General features: G+C 44.7%; 1 pseudogene; it reads right to left on the reverse strand.

Annotated features, from left to right (window-relative positions):
* Window positions 1-13,744: 13,744 nt before the first annotated feature.
* Window positions 13,745-16,695, reverse strand: LOC124648451 (annotated as a pseudogene).
* Window positions 16,696-17,849: the final 1,154 nt, after the last annotated feature.

Here is a 17,849-nt window from a genome sequence, read left to right on the forward strand (position 1 = left end):
ATTGTCTGTTGCTTTGCAACTTAATACCGGAGGGGGTTCGGATGATAACCTGAAGGTGGACTTTTTAGGCATAGATGCAGTTGGATGGCGGTCTATGTACTTTGTCGTAATGCCCAATTAAATCTCACTATACTCATCATGATATGTATGTGCATGGTCATGCTCTCTTTATTTGTCAATTGCCCAACCGTAATTTGTTCACCCAACATGCTGTTCGTCTTATGGGAGAGACACCTCTAGTGAACTGTGGACCCCGGTCCAATTCTCTTTACTCGAAATACAATCTATCGCAATACTTGTTTTTACTGTTTTCTCTCGCAAACAATCATCTTCCACACAATACGGTTAATCCTTTGTTACAGCAAGCCGGTGAGATTGACAACCTCACCTGTTTCGTTGGGGCAAAGTACTTTGGTTGTGTTGTGCAGAGTTCCACGTTGGCGCCGGAATCTCCGGTGTTGCGCCGCACTACATCCCGCCGCCATCAACCTTCAACGTGCTTCTTGGCTCCTCCCGGTTCGATAAACCTTGGTTTCTTTCTCGAGGGAAAACTTGCCGCTGTGCGCATCATACCTTCCTCTTGGGGTTGCCCAACGAACGTGTGAAATACACGCCATCAAGCTCTTTTTCCGGCGCCGTTGCCGGGGAGATCAAGACACGCTGCAAGGGGAGTCTCCACTTCTCAATCTCTTTACTTTGTTTTTGTCTTGCTTTATTTTATTTACTACTTTGTTTGCTGCACTATATCAAAATACAAAAAAATTAGTTGCTAGTTTTACTTTATTTGCTATCTTGTTTGCTATATCGAAAACACAAAAAAATTAGTTTACTTGCATTTACTTTACTTATTTCATCATGTTTCCTTTTGATTTTACCACAAAGAACATACCGGTAGGACGTGGGTCTATAGTTGGGAGAAATAATATAGAAGAATTCTTCAACCATGTTAGTACCATTGAAAATTTTGAAGATAGACACTTGGTAGATCTTGCGCCTACTTATGAAATTGCTGCCGCACATTTAGTTCGCTTGTTGGAAACTAAATTTGTTAATCTTAATCCTATAATCCAACACATGTTTTTCACGCTTGGTGATATGGAAGAAGGGGAAAAGAAAGATTTTGTATTAGAAACCCTTCTTAGAGAATTTGGTGGTCTAGCAAGAGAAGCTAGAAAGGTGTTTGCTAAATTTAATATGCTTGGTTCTCCTACTAATTTTGTTAGTCTCCTTGAAAAGATGGATATGGATAGAATAAGATACACTAATAATATTGATGATGGAGGGGAGATCAAAGCACCAATACCATGTAAGCTCCTAGCTATGAATGATGCACTAGAAAATAACTATGCTTGGCTTGTTCCTGAAAATTTGTTTGATGAGAGTAGCACACCTAAGACTAATGAAAAGGGAGATGCTAAAACTTATGTATCTAATATAATATGCCTAGTTGATAAAACTCCACACCTCGCTGAGAATGCACCACCCTTCAATAATACTTGATACACACTTTCTGCGCCTAGCTGAAAGGCGTTAAAGAAAAGCGCTTATGGGAGACAACCCATGTTTTTACCTACAGTACTTTGTTTTTATTTTGTGTCTTGGAAGTTGTTTACTACTGTAGCAACCTCTCCTTATCTTAGTTTTGAGTTTTGTTGTGCCAAGTTAAGCCGTTGATAGAAAAGTAAGTACTAGATTTGGATTACTGCGCAGTTCCAGATTTCTTTGCTGTCACGAATCTGAGCCCACTGCCCTGCAGGAAGCTCAGAAAATTATGCCAATTTACGTGCATGATCCTCAGATATGTACGCAACTTTCATTCAATTTGAGCATTTTCATTTGAGCAAGTCTGGTGCCATTTTAAAATTCGTCAATACGAACTGTTCTGTTTTGACAGATTCTGCCTTTTATTTCGCATTGCCTCTTTCGCTATGTTGGATGAATTTCTTTGATCCACTAATGTCCAGTAGCATTATGCAATGTCCAGAAGTGTTAAGAATGATTGTGTCACCTCTGAATATGTCAATTTATATTGTGCACTAACCCTCTAATGAGTTGTTTCGAGTTTGGTGTGGAGGAAGTTTTCAAGGATCAAGAGAGGAGTATGATGCAACATGATCAAGGAGAGTGAAAAGCTCTAAGCTTGGGGATGCACCCGGTGGTTCACCCCTGCATATATCAAGAAGACTCAAGCGTCTAAGCTTGGGGATGCCCAAGGCATCCCCTTCTTCATCAACAAATTATCGGGTTCCTCCCCGAAACTACATTTTTATTCGGCCACATCTTATGTGCTTTTTCTTGGAGCGTCGTTTTGTTTTTGTTTTTGTTTTGTTTGAATAAAATGGATCCTAGCATTCACTTTATGGGAGAGATACACACTCCGCTGTAGCATATGGACAAATATGTCCTTGGTTTCTACTCATAGTATTCATGGCGAAGTTTCTCCTTCGTTAAATTGTTATATGGTTGGAATTGGAAAATGATACATGTAGTAATTGCTATAAATGTTTTGGGTAATGTGATACTTGGCAATTGTTGTGCTCATGTTTAAGCTCTTGCATCATATGCTTTGCACCCATTAATGAAGAAATACATAGAGCATGCTAAAATTTGGTTTGCATATTTGGTTTCTCTAAGGTCTAGATAATTTCTAGTTTTGAGTTTGAACAACAAGGAAGACGGTATAGAGTATTATAATGCTTTCAATATGTCTTTTATGTGAGTTTTGCTGTACTAGTTCATCCTTGTGTTTGCCTCAAATAACCTTGCTAGCCTAAACCTTGTATCGAGAGGGAATACTTCTCATGCATCCAAAATACTTGAGCCAACCACTATGCCATTTGTGTCCACCATACCTACCTACTACATGGTATTTTCCAGCCATTCCAAAGTAAATTGCTTGAGTGCTACCTTTAAAATTCCATCATTCACCTTTGCAATATATAGCTCATGGGACAAATAGCTTAAAAACTATTGTGATATTGAATATGTAATTATGCACTTTATCTCTTATTAAGTTGCTTGTTGTGCGATAACCATGTTTATCGGGGAATGCCATCAACTTGTTGTTGAATTTCATGTGAGTTGCTATGCATGTTCGTCTTGTCTGAAGTAAGGGCGATCTACACTGAGTTGAATGGTTTGAGCATGCATATTGTGAGAGAAGAACATTGGGCCGCTAACTAAAGCCATGTTCCATGGTGGAAGTTTCAGTTTTGGACAAACATCCTCAAATCTCTAATGAGAAAAGAATTAATTGTTGTTGAATGCTTAAAGCATTAAAAGAGGAGTCCATTATCTGTTGTCTATGTTGTCCCGGTATGGATGTCTAAGTTGAGAATAATCAAAAGCGAGAAATCCAAATGCGAGCTTTCTCCTTAGACCTTTGTACAGGTGGCATAGAGGTACCCCTTTGTGAAACTTGGTTAAAGCATATGTATTGCGGTGATAATCCAGGTAGTCCAAGCTAATTAGGACAAGGTGCGAGCACTATTAGTACACTATGCATGAGGCTTGCAACTTATAAGATATAATTTACATGATGCATATGCTTTATTACTACCGTTGACAAAATTGTTTCATGTTTTCAAAATCAAAGCTCTAGCACAAATATAGCAATCGATGCTTTTCCTCTATGAGGACCATTCTTTTACTTTCAATGTTGAGTCAGTTCACCTATTTCTCTCCACCTCAAGAAGCAAACACTTGTGTGAACTGTGCATTGATTCTTACATGCTTGCTTATTGCACTTATTATGTTACTCTATGTTGACAATATCCATGAGATATACATGTTACAAGTTGAAAGCAACCGCTGAAACTTAATCTTCTTTTGTGTTGCTTCAATACCTTTACTTTGAATTATTGCTTTATGAGTTAACTCTTATGCAAGACTTATTGATGCTTGTCTTGAAATGCTATTCATGAAAAGTCTTTGCTTTATGATTCACTTGTTTACTCATGTCATACACATTGTTTTGATCGCTGCATTCACTACATATGCTTTACAAATAGTATGATCAAGTTTATGATGGCATGTCACTCCGGAAATTATCTTTGTTATCGTTTTACCTGCTCGGGACGAGCAGAACTAAGCTTGGGGATGCTGATACGTCTCCAACGTATCGATAATTTCTTGTGTTCCATGCCACATTATTGATGTTATCTACATGTTTTATGCACACTTTATGTCATATTCGTGCATTTTCCGGAACTAACCTATTAACAAGATGCCGAAGTGCCGCTTGCTTGTTTTCTGCTGTTTTTGGTTTCAGAAATCCTAGTAAAGAAATATTCTCGGAATTGGACGAAATAAAAGCCCGGAGGCCTATTTTCTCACGAAGCTTCCGGAAGTCCGAAGGAGAGACGAAGAGGGGCCACAGGGCGCCAAACCCTAGGGCGGCGCGGCCCCCCTTGGCCGCGCCGGCCCGTGGTGTGGGCCCCCTGTGCCGCCTCTTGACCTGCCCTTCCGCCTACAAATAGCCTCCGTGACGAAACCCCCGATACCGAGAGCCACGATACGGAAAACATATGCGAGACGCCGTCGCCGCCGATCCCATCTCGGGGGATCCTGGAGATCGCCTCCGGCACCCCTGCCGGAGAGGGGAATCATCTCCCGGAGGACTCTACGCCGCCATGGTCGCCTCCGGAGTGATGAGTGAGTAGTCTACCCCTGGACTATGGGTCCATAGCAGTAGCTAGATGGTTGTCTTCTCCCCATTGTGCTATCATTGTCGGATCTTGTGAGCTGCCTATCATGATCAAGATCATCTATATGTAATTCTATATGTTGCGTTTGTTGGGATCCGATGAATAGAGAATACTTGTTATGTTGATTATCAAAGTTATGCTTATGTGTTGTTTATGATCTTGCATGCTCTCCGTTATTAGTAGATGCTCCGGCCAAGTAGATGCTTTTAACTCCAAGAGGGAGTACTTATGCTCGATAGTGGGTTCATGCCCGCATTGACACTGGACGAGTGACGTAAAGTTCTAAGGTTGTGTTGTGCTGTTGCCACTAGGGATAAAACATTGATGCTATGTCTAAGGATGTAGTTGTTGATTACATTACGCACCATACTTAATGCAATTGTCTCGTTGCTTTGCAACTTAATACCGGAGGGGGTTCGGATGATAACTCGAAGGTGGACTTTTTAGGCATAGATGCGGTTGGATGGCGGTCTATGTACTTTGTCGTAATGCCCAATTAAATCTCACTATACTCATCATGATATGTATGTGCATGGTCATGCTCTCTTTATTTGTCAATTGCCCAACTGTAATTTGTTCACCCAACATGCTGTTCGTCTTATGGGAGAGACACCTCTAGTGAATCTGTGGACCCCGGTCCAATTCTCTTTATCGAAATACAATCTATCTGCAATACTTGTTTCTACTGTTTTCTCTGCAAACAATCATCTTCCACACAATACGGTTAATCCTTTGTTACAGCAAGCCGGTGAGATTGACAACCTCAGTGTTTCGTTGGGGCAAAGTACTTTGGTTGTGTTGTGCAGGTTCCACGTTGGCGCCGGAATCTCTGGTGTTGCGCCGCACTACATCCCGCCGCCATCAACCTTCAACGTGCTTCTTGGCTCCTCCTGGTTCGATAAACCTTGGTTTCTTTCTGAGGGAAAACTTGCTGCTGTGCGCATCATACCTTCCTCTTGGGGTTGCCCAACGAACGTGTGAAATACACGCCATCACACAACAGCAAGTTTTCCCTCAGTAAGAAACCAAGGTTATCGAACCAGTAGGTGTCAAGGAACACGTGAAGGTTGTTGGTGGCGGAGTGTAGTGCGGCGCAACACCAGGGATTCCGGCGCCAACGTGAAACCTGCACAACACAATCAAAGTACATTGCCCCAACGTAACAGTGAGGTTGTCAATCTCACCGGTTTGCTGTAAACAAAGGATTAGATGTATAGTGTGGATGTTGATGATTGTTTGCGAAGAACAGTAAAGAACAATTGCAGTAGATTGTATTTCAGATGTAAAGAATTGGACCGGGGTCCACGAGTTCACTAGTGGTGTCTCTCCCATAAGAGAAACGGATGTTGGGTGAACAAATTACGGTTGGGTGATGACCCACAAGTATAGGGGATCGTAACGGTCTTCGAGGGAAGTAAAACCCAATTTATTGATTCGACACAAGGGGAGACAAAGAATACTTGAAAGCCTTAACAGATGGAGTTGTCAATTCAGCTGCACCTGGAAACAGACTTGCTCGCAAGAGTTTATCGATAGTAACAGCTTTATAGCAGTAGCGATAGTAAAATAACAAGCAGAGAGTAACAAAGACAGCAGTAGTGATTTTAGTAAACAAGCAGGATTAAAATACTGTAGGCACGGGGACGGATGACGGGCGTTGCATGGATGAGAGAAACTCATGTAACAATCATAGCAGGGCATTTGCGAGATAATAATAAAACGGTATCCAAGTACTAATCAATCAATAGGCATGTGTTCCAATTATAGTCGTACGTGCTCGCAATGAGAAACTTGCACAACATCTTTTGTCCTACTAGCCGGTGGCAGCCGGGCCTCAAGGGAAACTACTGGATATTAAGGTACTCCTTTTAATAGAGTACCGGAGCAAAGCATTAACACTCCGTGAACACATGTGATCCTCACATCACTACCATCCCCTCCGGTTGTCCCGATTCTTGTCACTTCGGGGCCATTGGTTCCGGATAGCGACATGTGTATACAACTTGCAGGTAAGATCATAAGCAACGAATATCTTCACGAATCAATAACATGTTCAGATCTGAGATCATGGCACTCGGGCCCTAGTGACAAGCATTAAGCATAACAAGTTGCAACAATATCATAAAAGTAACATCTACGGATACTAGGCACTATGCCCTAACAATCTTATGCTATTACATGACCAATCTCATCCAATCCCTACCATCCCCTTCGGCCTACAACGGGGGAATTACTCACACATGGATGGGGGAAACATGGCTGGTTGATGGAGAGGTGTTGGCGGTGATGATGGCGATGATCTCCTCCAATTCCCCGTCCCGGCGGAGTGCCAGAACGGAGACTTCTGGCTCCCGAGACGGAGTTTCGCGATGTGACGGCGTTCTGGAGGGTTTCTGGCGACTTCGACTTCCTCCCGTGCGTTTTTAGGTCGAGGCCAATAAGTAGTCCGAAGGAGGGCGTCGGAGGCCAGCCGAGGGGGCCACACCATAGGGTCGCGCGGGCCCCCCCTAGGCCGCGCCGCCTTATGGTGTGGGGCCCTCGGGCCTCCACTTGATTTGTCCTTCTGGCTCCGTCGCATTCGGGAAAATAGGGCCTTCGTCAAAATCCCGAGGTTTTTCCCGAAAGTTGGATTTCCGCACAAAAACGAGACACTGAATCAGCTTCGCTGAAAACAGCGTTAGTCCGTGTTAGTTGCATCCAAAATACACAAATTAGAGGCAAAACAATAGCAAAAGTGTTCGGGAAAGTAGATACGTTTTGGACGTATCATTGGGCAATTGACAAATAAAGAAGGCATAACAATGCACATACATATATCATGATGAGTACTATGAGATTTAATCAGGGCATTACGACAAAGTACATAGACCGCTATCCAGCATGCATCTATGCCTAAAAGTCCACTTTCGGGTTATCATCCGAACCCCTTCCGGTATTAAGTTGCAAACAACGAGACAATTGCATTAAGTATGGTGCGTAATGTAATCAACACAAATATCCTTAGACAAAGCATTGATGTTTTATCCCTAGTGGCAACAAGCACATCCACAACCTTAGAACTTTCACGTCACTCGTCCCAGGATTTAATGGAGGCATGAACCCACTATCGAGCATAAATACTCCCTCTTGGAGTTACAAGTATCAACTTGGCCAGAGCCTCTACTAGCAACGGGGAGCATGCAAGAACATAAACAACATATATGATAGATTGATAATCAACTTGACATAGTATTCAATATTCATCGGATCCCAACAAACACAACATGTAGGATTACAAATAGATGATCTTGATCATGATAGGCAGCTCACAAGATCTAACATGATAGCACAATGAGGAGAAGACAACCATCTAGTTACTGCTATGGACCCATAGTCCAGGGGTGGACTACTCACACATCGACCCGGAGGCGATCATGGCGATGAAGAGACCTCCGGGAGATGATTCCCCTCTCCGGCAGGGTGCCGGAGGCGATCTCCTGAATCCCCCGAGATGGGATTCGCGGCGGCGGCGTCTCTGGAAGGTTTTCTGTATCGTGGCTCTCGATATTGGGGGTTTCGCGACGAAGGCTTTAAGTAGGCGGAAGGGCAGGTCAGGAGGCGTCACGGGGGGCCCCACACGCTAGGGCCGTGCGGGCCCCCTCTAGGCCGCGACGCCCTAGTGTGGCGGCGCCCCGTGGCCCCACTTCGTATCTCCTCCGGTCTTCTGGAAGCTTCGTGGAAAAATAGGCCCCTGGGCGTTCATTTCGTCCAATTCCGAGAATATTTCCTTACTAGGATTTCTGAAACCAAAAATAGCAGAAAACAACAACTGGCTCTTCGGCATCTCGTCAATAGGTTAGTGCCGGAAAATGCATAATAATGACATATAATGTGTATAAAACATGTGAGTATCATCATAAAAGTAGCATGGAACATAAGAAATTATAGATACGTTTGGGACGTATCACTCCGCTGAACGCAAACACCGTCACATAGTTGAAGTCGGTCTTGCCTTACTTGCAAATGCATCTATGCCTCTTAAATTCTGGGATGATGCCTTCCTTACAACAACCTTTCTCATCAATCTTCTTCCCAGCAAAGTGATAAATCATGACACCCCAGTTGAGCGTCTTCTCAAAACCACTCCTAACTATGAATGTTCTTCCCAGCAAAGTGATAAATCATGACACCCCAGTTGAGCGTCTGATGGCGTGCAAGACACACGTCCGTTGGGAACCCCAAGAGGAAGGTGTGATGCGTACAACAGCAAGTTTTCCCTCAGTAAGAAACCAAGATTATCGAACCAGTAGGAGTCAAGGATCACGTGAAGTTCGTTGGTGGCGGAGTGTAGTGCGGCGCAACACCAGGTATTCCGGCGCCAACGTGGAACCTGCACAACACAATCAAAGTACTTTGCCCCAATGTAACAGTGAGGTTGTCAATCTCACCGGCTTGCTGTAAACAAAGGATTAAATGTATAGTGTGGAAGATGATGTTTGTTTGCGAAGAACAGTAAAGAACGAGTATTATATTGCAGTAGATTGTATTTCAGATGTAAAGAATGGACCGGGGTCCACAGTTCACTAGTGGTGTCTCTCCCATAAGATAAATGGCATGTTGGGTGAACAAATTACAGTTGGGCAATTGACAAATAAAGAAGGCATAACAATGCACATACATATATCACGATGAGTACTATGAGATTTAATCGTGGCATTACGACAAAGTACATAGACCGCTATCCAGCATGCATCTATGCCTAAAAAGTCCACCTTCAGAGTTATCATCTGAACCCCTTCCAGTATTAAGTTGCAAACAACGTGACAATTGCATTAAGTATGGTGCGTAATGTAATCAACACAAATATCCTTAGACAAAGCATTGATGTTTTATCCCTAGTGGCAACAAGACATCCACAACCTTAGAACTTTCTCGTCACTCGTCCCGCATTCAATGGAGGCATGAACCCACTATCGAGCATAAATACTCCCTCTTGGAGTCACAAGTATCAACTTGGCCAGAGCCTCTACTAGCAACGGAGAGCATGCAAGAACGTAAACAACATATATGATAGATTCATAATCAACTTGACATAGTATTCCATATTCATCGGATCCCAACAAACACAACATGTAGCATTACAAATAGATGATCTTGATCATGATAGGCAGCTCACAAGATCTAACATGATAGAACAATGAGGAGAAGACAACCATCTAGCTACTGCTATGGACCCATAGTCCAGGGGTGAACTACTCACACATCAATCCGGAGGCGATCATGGTGATGAAGAGACCTCCGGGAGATGATTCCCCTCTCCGGCAGGGTGCCGGAGGCGATCTCCTGAATCCCCCGAGATGGGATTGGCGGCGGCGGCGTCTCTGGAAGGTTTTCATCATAAAGTGTGTATAAAACATGTGAGTATCATCATAAAAGTAGCATGGAACATAAGAAATTATAGATACGTTTGAGACGTATCAGCGTCTTCTCAAAACCACTCCTAACTATGAATCCCTTCGTGTTTTTGGCTATGCTTGTTGGCCTAATCTACGCCCTTACACCAAAAGAAAACTTGCTTTCCGATCCACTAGATGTGTTTTCATTGGTTATAGCTCTCGTCACAAGGGCGTTAAATGTCTTGATCCCTCCACTGGACGTGTCTATATTTCTCGAGACGTTGTGTTTGATGAGAATCTGTTTCCTTTTGCATCTCTCAATCCAAATGTTGGTTCTCGTCTTCGCCAAGAAATCCTGCTTCTACCCACACATTCATCTCTCACATCCACCCATGGGGAGACACACATTGATGACTATATGCCTTTACCGTTTGTCTCTGTTGTTACTAATGATACTTCTGTAGATGTTGCTCCTGCAGATGCTCCTGATGAACAGCAGTTGACATAAACAAATTTGAGTGAAAATCATGAAGACTTCAGCTCAAATGGTGATTCTCCTAGTGCTGCACAAAACGACGAATTCGGCGGCAGATCCCAGGAGGATTCTCCCGCCCAGACACCGCAGACCTCTGCTCGTGCGGCCTCGGATCGCGCGTCTGCAGACACCGCAGGCACGACAGGCGAGGCGTCAGGCGATCCACCTCGTGGTCGGCGCGAGTGGTCCTTGTCGCCGCAGCGTTCTCCGCAGCTGTCAACTCGCCATGTTGCCTCCCCTGCACGGTCCCCCTCTCCGGTGCGTGCTGGCCCCACGCGAGCTGCTGGCGACAGCCCTACCGCGTCAGCTCCTGCCAGTCCTGACGCGACAAGTGGCAGCTTCTCTGCTGCTGATACTGACCCTACTGCTGATTTGTCTGGATCCGCTGTCTCCAGGATCTTCTGTGCACACCCAAGCCGTGGTAACTTCTGCTGCAACCAGTAATCCCCCTCCGACAACATCTTTGCGTCCTCGCACACGACTTCAACAGGGTATTCGTCAGCCGAAACAGTACACTGATGGTACTATCAGATATGGGATGTTTGCAGCAACGGGGGAACCACAGACACTTAATGAGGCACTAAAAGATGCTAGATGGCGTGAGGCTATGTTTGAGGAATATAATGCACTTCTGCATAACAAAACTTGGCACTTAGTTCCTTCAAGTCCAAATAAAAACATTATTGACTGCAAGTGGGTCTATCGTATTAAGAAGCATGCTGATGGAACAGTTGACAGATACAAGATTCAAACAACGTTATGGCATTGATTATGAAGATACCTTCAGTCCCGTTGTCAAGGCAGCTACCATTAGACTTGTTCTGGCAGTTGTTGTTTCTAGAGGCTGGAGCTTAAGGCAGCTAGATGTCAAGAACACGTTCTTACATGGTGTTCTGGAAGAGGATGTTTATATGAGACAACCTCCAGGGTTTGAGGATTCTAAAAATCCACATTACATTTGCAAACTTGAAAAAGCTCTCTATAGACTGAAACAAGCTCCTCGTGCATGGTACTCAAGGTTAAGTGCAAACTACAATCTCTCGGTTTTTATCCTTCTAAAGCTGATACTTCATTGTTTCTATACAATAAAAGGGGCATCATTGTTTATGTTCTTATCTATGTTGATGACATTATAGTCACCAGTTTGTCTCCAAAAGCAATTACTGCGCTTCTTCAAGACCTCAACAGTAACTTTGCTTTGAAGGATTTGGGTGACTTACACTTCTTCTTGGGTATTGAAGTTAAAAAGGTTGATGATGGACTGCTACTTACACAAGAGAAGTATGCTACCGAGCCTTCTTGCAAAAGTCGGCATGACACAGTGTACCACTTGTCCTACACCAATGTCTTCTACCGAAAAGTTGTCCTTAACAGATGGTAATCCTCTTGGCTCTGCTGATGTCACCACGTACAGAAGTATAGTTGGTGCTCTACAGTATCTTACATTGACTAGACCTGATTTGTCTTATTCAGTTAATAAGGTTTGTCAATATTTGCATGCTCCTACAACAACACATTGGACAGCAGTGAAAAGAATTTTAAGATATGTTCAAGGAACTTTGAAACTAGGTCTTACATTTCAGAAGTCTGCCTCTAGTTTGCTTAGTGCTTTTTCAGATGCAGATTGGGCAGGTTGTATTGATGATAGAAGGTCAACAGGAGGTTTTGCTGTCTTCTTTGGAAGAAATTTGATATCTTGGAGTGCTCGAAAGCAGGCCACAGTTTCTAGATCAAGTACTGAAGCTGAGTATAAGGCATTAACAAATGCTACGACTGAATTAATATGGGTTGAAGCTCTTCTTAGAGAACTTGGTGTAGCTCTCAGAGTAAGACCTTGCTTATGGTGTGATAACATAGGTGCCACCTTCTTGTCTGCAAATCCAGTGTTTCATGCTAGAACCAAGCACATAGAGATTGATTTTCATTTTGTGAGAGAGCGAGTTGCTGACAGATTGCTAGATATCAAGTTTATCTCCAGGAAAGATCAAGTAGCAGATGGATTCACCAAAGCATTACCAGTGAAGGAGCTTGATGAATTTAAACGTAATCTCAACCTTTCTCACGGTTGAGATTAAGGGAGGGTGTTAAACATATATTTGTATTAGTTGTTTATTCCTGTTTTAGTCTACCGTATATGGAGTAGTACTCCAATACGTGTAGGACTCTCCCTGTACAAGGCTTGATGGGCTTTACATCCTATATTAACATGGAACCGACGCCCAGGAGGGTACATCGTTAAACCCTAGAATCATTATCGCTAATATGGAGGAGCAGCACAGTATCCTTCAATAAATCGGTGGTGAAGGATCTGATGTGCCTGCATGGGCGCCATCAGATGCAGGTGTTCCCGTCCGGCCGTGGAGGCATGGGGGATTCTCTCTGCGCGGTGGCGAGGTGCTCTTCGATTTCTATCCCGGCCGGCCTCGGTGGCGAGGGGGATGGAAACTGCAGAGCGTCCTCCCTGCCTCAGGTAACCAGATCTTGGTTCGTCTTCTGGCTTCGCTCCGAGCTGAGAAGCACTCCGCTCTACTTTTCCCTGGCCTGCCGTGGTGGTGAGGAGGGAGTTGCTGGCGGCGCTGCATCTCGCGCCTATCGAAGTCAGGCTTTGCCCAAGAGGTGCTATGGAGCTACTGAGCTCCTTCGAGCGAATCACGTGGCGCCTTCCAGCAGCGCCTCGATCTTCGGCCGGTCAAGCGGCCCATCTTCAACCTCCAAGACGGAGGCTTCTCTGTGCTCGATTCATCGGAGCTCGTCGTCTCTCCACCGCCAATTGGTTCGTCCCCCGAGGAGGAGAAGCGGCCGGCGAGTCAGCATCGTCGCCGGAAGTATGCTATCGAGCAGCTTGGTAGCGCATCTCGGCGGCAGCGTCTCGAGGTCGCCGGCGACTGGTGGTGGAGGCGCTCAGGGACCTGATTGCTTTTTTAGTTTTTGTCTCAGGGTGTTTCTTGCAAGTTTGGAGGGCCTTTCCTAAAATTCTGGTTTTCCTGTGCAAAAGATGTTAGAGGACCTCCTTGTAAAACTGTACCTGCCACGTGTGACATAATGCAATTTCCAGGGCCTTCCAGGCCCTTTCCTTGTTCAAAAAAAAAAAATGTATAGAGCAACCACCCCGTATACATAGTTCTTGCTCAATTTTCATCAGTGTTTCTGAACCATTTCCGCCAAGTAACAACAGAATTGACATACAACCTGTCATATAGCCTGTCGAGATGCCCGAAATAAGCATACCTCCACCTCTTCATAAAGAGAAGTCCAGAAAATACCATCCAAGTACCCGCCACAAAACTAATTATTAATCCTACAAGAAAATGCATTTGAGACAGACCAACTTCATGTCATCTTGATGAATCACCATTAGCTGACGGATATGCAGGAGGACTAGGACATTGCCTTAGAACTGGATGTCCACAGAGACCTGGATTACCAATGTACATATATGCTGGATCATCCGTGTTGAGACTGTCTAGTTGATGTCCCGTGGGTATTCTTCCTGACAGATTATTGTATGACAAGTTTAGATAGCTCAAGTATGTCAAGTCTGATAAGCTCTGAGGAAGTCCACCACCAAGTTTGTTCTTTGAGAGGTCGAGAGACTCCACCGATCGAAGGTTGCCAATCTTATATGGGATATTTCCACTCAGCATGTTTGATGACAAATTCAAATTGATGAGACCAGAAAGGGAGCTTAGTCCCTCTGGGATTTCTCCAATTAAGCTGTTGCAAGATAAATCAATGCTCGTCAAATATTCAGTATTCCTAGTGTACTCAAGCACTTGCCCTTTTATCACCAACGAGATGCTACCATTATACACTCCTACGATAAAGTCTCCAAAACTAGTAACCCATACTTCGTCAAAAGGATTTTCATATGCTGAATTATCAATAGCAGCCTTTCCATTCAAAACTCTCAACTTTTCTAGATGTCTCGGTATGGATCCAGAAAAGTTACTGTTGGACAGATCCAGAATACGAACATCACGAAGCTCCATTATTTCAATTGGAATCTGACCAGAAAAACTGTTCGATCTTAAGCTTAGCATAACTAAACCAGGCATGGCTTCACTAATCCATCCAGGTAACTCTCCAATAAATTTGTTTTGAGCCAGATCAAGGAAACTAAGACTTGGACATTGTCGTAGGAACAAAGGAAATCGACTTGAAAGACTGTTGTTTCTTAGAAAAAGAGTAGTGGTTTTCAAACCGAAAGAACTCATGGAATTCACTCCTGAAGAGATTTTGGTATATGAGTTCCATTGTTTCATCTCTTCTCTGCCACAGTCAGGAAGTTCCTCGGAAAGGAGATTGTTGGAAATGTCTAAAACCCGCAAGTTTTGTGCTCGACAAATTGATGTCGGAATAGCTCCAGTTATAGAATTCGAATACAAATATGCAAAACGCAATTGTGGAGCTTGGAAATCTGGCACAAATCCATATAAAGAGTTTCTGGATATGTCCAAAAACACAATTGTTGTTGGTAAGTTGGGTATCAAACCAGTCAATAGATTTGTGTGCATGTAAAGAAAAGTCAATGACGACATGAACTCCAAACTGAGTGGTAACTTGCTGCTAAGTTGGTTGAAGGATACGTCTAGATGGCGAGCATCACAAAAGGTAGTCCAAAACCAATCTGGGATGGTACCAACTAGACCAGTGTTTGAAATATCAAGTGAGCTAGTGCCCTTCAATTGTTGTAGCCATTTAGGAAACTGGGGACCCAAATGACAAGAGGAAAGCAATACCACATCCAACAAGTTGAACGGAAGTATCCAATGCGAGTCACATTCCAAATTATTGTAAGATAAGTCAATGTACTTTAAATTCATCAAACCAGCAAAATGATCTTCTGATATTACACCACTCAATTTGTTGTGTCCCAGGTTTAAGTAAGTCAAATTTGTAAGTGTGCTAATCTCCACAGGCACTGAACCGCTTAACTGGTTGGCACTGACATCAAGCATACTTAAGCTAGGTAAGTCTGACACATATTGTAATGTCATGCCAGTGATGTTGGCATCCACCAAACTCAGCTCCTGAAATGCTTTCCGAGAGCAGTTGGGTATCATGTCTATCACCTCTGCAATGTCTGCACTGATGTTGTTGTAGTTGAGTCTTAGAGTCCTTAGATTACACATATTTTGCAGTGTGTTGGCTGGTATCATCCCGTTGAAGTTGTTATACGAAACGTCGAAGGTCTCTAACAAGGTCAAGTTTCCCAACTCGTTAGGAAACAAGCCCGATAATTCACAACCCTCTAAGCTTAGGCTCCTGAGGCTAGTTATAGGCTTATAGCGAAGAACCAGTTGGGCGCAGCTAAACCGTCCAAAGAGTTATAAGAGAGATCAAGCTCCTCAAGAACTGTAAGGTTGTGCTGTAGAAGTGATGATGGGGCATTACGCATATGAAGGCCACATGAACTGAGAATCAGTACAACCAAATTGGGAAGGTAGTTGACCGTATGGACCCAGTCAGCTACTCCGGTGGGGTTGGTGAAAGCCATGTTAAGGTGCTCTAACGATTGGAGACGTGCTAACCAAGATATGTCCTTTGAGTATATATCATTGTAGTAATAGTTATACTCATTGCCGATGCTAAGTTGTACCAGTTTGGAGAGGTTACCTAGCCGAGGAGGTACTCTACCATGGAAACCCGTGACAGAGAGGTTGAGATACCTCAAACTCTGGAGAGAGCCCAGAAATCCTGGCATAACTATTCCACCTCCGAGAGCAATATTCCCACTCAGGTCTAGATGCCTGAGACTACGCCGGAGAGCAAGCAGCGAAGATGATACCTGTCCACGTAGTGAATTGTCTGGCATAGAAGGGTTGCGTAGGTCCAGCTTGACGACATGGCCTGTCCTGCTACTGCAGGTGACGCCGCTCCACCAGCAGCAGTCCTGGTTTCCAGGAAGCCACGAGGTGAGGAGATTATTCGGGTCACTCGTGATGCCGGCCTTGAAGGATAGCAGCGCTGCCCTCTCTGCCGGGATGCAGCTTCCGTTGTATGATTTTCTCGCGCTATCAACGGAGGGGGCGACTGCAGCAGCTAGGATGAGTAGGAAGAGGAAGCTCGCCGCAGCCATGGCGTTGTTCTGGGCTAGTAGGCTTGACGGCTTGTGCGCGCATGCATGGAGGGGATGCCGAACGAAAACATGATGGACTGTGAGTTTGTACCGAGTGATGAACTGTCAAAAGGAAAAATATGGGTACCATATCTTGTAGGGGCAACCGGCTACCACAAATTTGGATGGACACACACTAGTTAGGCCAATGTGACTGTCGGCCTGTCATTCATGTTGACTGGAAGACATTTCCACAGTTGAATACTCGACAATATGTCGTGATCCACTCCGGTCTGAGGGCGGACAAAACATGGAAATATGTGCAGATAAACTGCAACCTATTTCAATCGCTACGTCAGACTGTTACCGGTCCGTAACTGAGCAGTTGAGCTTCTGTGAGTTACATTTTTTTTCTGAAGAAAGCCACAGTTTTGGCCTTTTAGCGTCAGCACTTTTACCCGTGGCTGATGCGTGCTGATACAGCTCTGCATATCCTTTCAGATCGAGCTGCAGATAATGTAGCTTCTTGTAATTATGCTGGATGGTTCACTGGATGCTATTCTAAAATCCTACACCAGAAAGCATAGCAAAAAACTAAGAAGGAAAAGAAAGGCTTGCCTGTAAGAGCGAAGCAAGGTGAAGGCTGCGAGGGCAGCCTGCTGGTGGCGCTGGCGATGTCGTGATTGCTGGTGGTGCTGGCCAGCCTGAAACTCCCCGCTGTACCTCGCCTTGCGCAGCAGCCCCCGACAGCGGCATTGAAGCGCGCGGCATCGACGTGGGAGGGACTCGAACGAGGCGCCGGGCTCAGGGAAGACGCCGGCGATACCAAGCGGCTCGGCCCGATTAAGCTGACGGTGGGAGAGAGGGCGTCGACAATCGGCGATCAGCAGGAAGCGGGGGCGACGGCACGCCACGCGCCGGCGGCGACGGGATCGAGCGCGGGCAGGGGAGGGCGTTAGAGAGGGAGAGAGGCCCGGTCGGTAGAAGAGGGCACGCGGCGGCACGTCGGTGATCCTCGCTAGAAGGCCACGGCCACGGCGGCACAACTTATGGACTATATAATCGTAAAACGACGTAGCGTGCCATCATCCATTCGGTATGAAAACATGTCATGATGCTATCACGTAAAAAAAACGGTGTGCATTTGCAGCCCTTTTGCCAGCACGACTTGGTGA

The sequence above is a fragment of the Lolium rigidum genome, chromosome 4 (assembly GCF_022539505.1).
Source record: "Lolium rigidum isolate FL_2022 chromosome 4, APGP_CSIRO_Lrig_0.1, whole genome shotgun sequence".
Taxonomy (NCBI): domain Eukaryota; kingdom Viridiplantae; phylum Streptophyta; class Magnoliopsida; order Poales; family Poaceae; genus Lolium; species Lolium rigidum.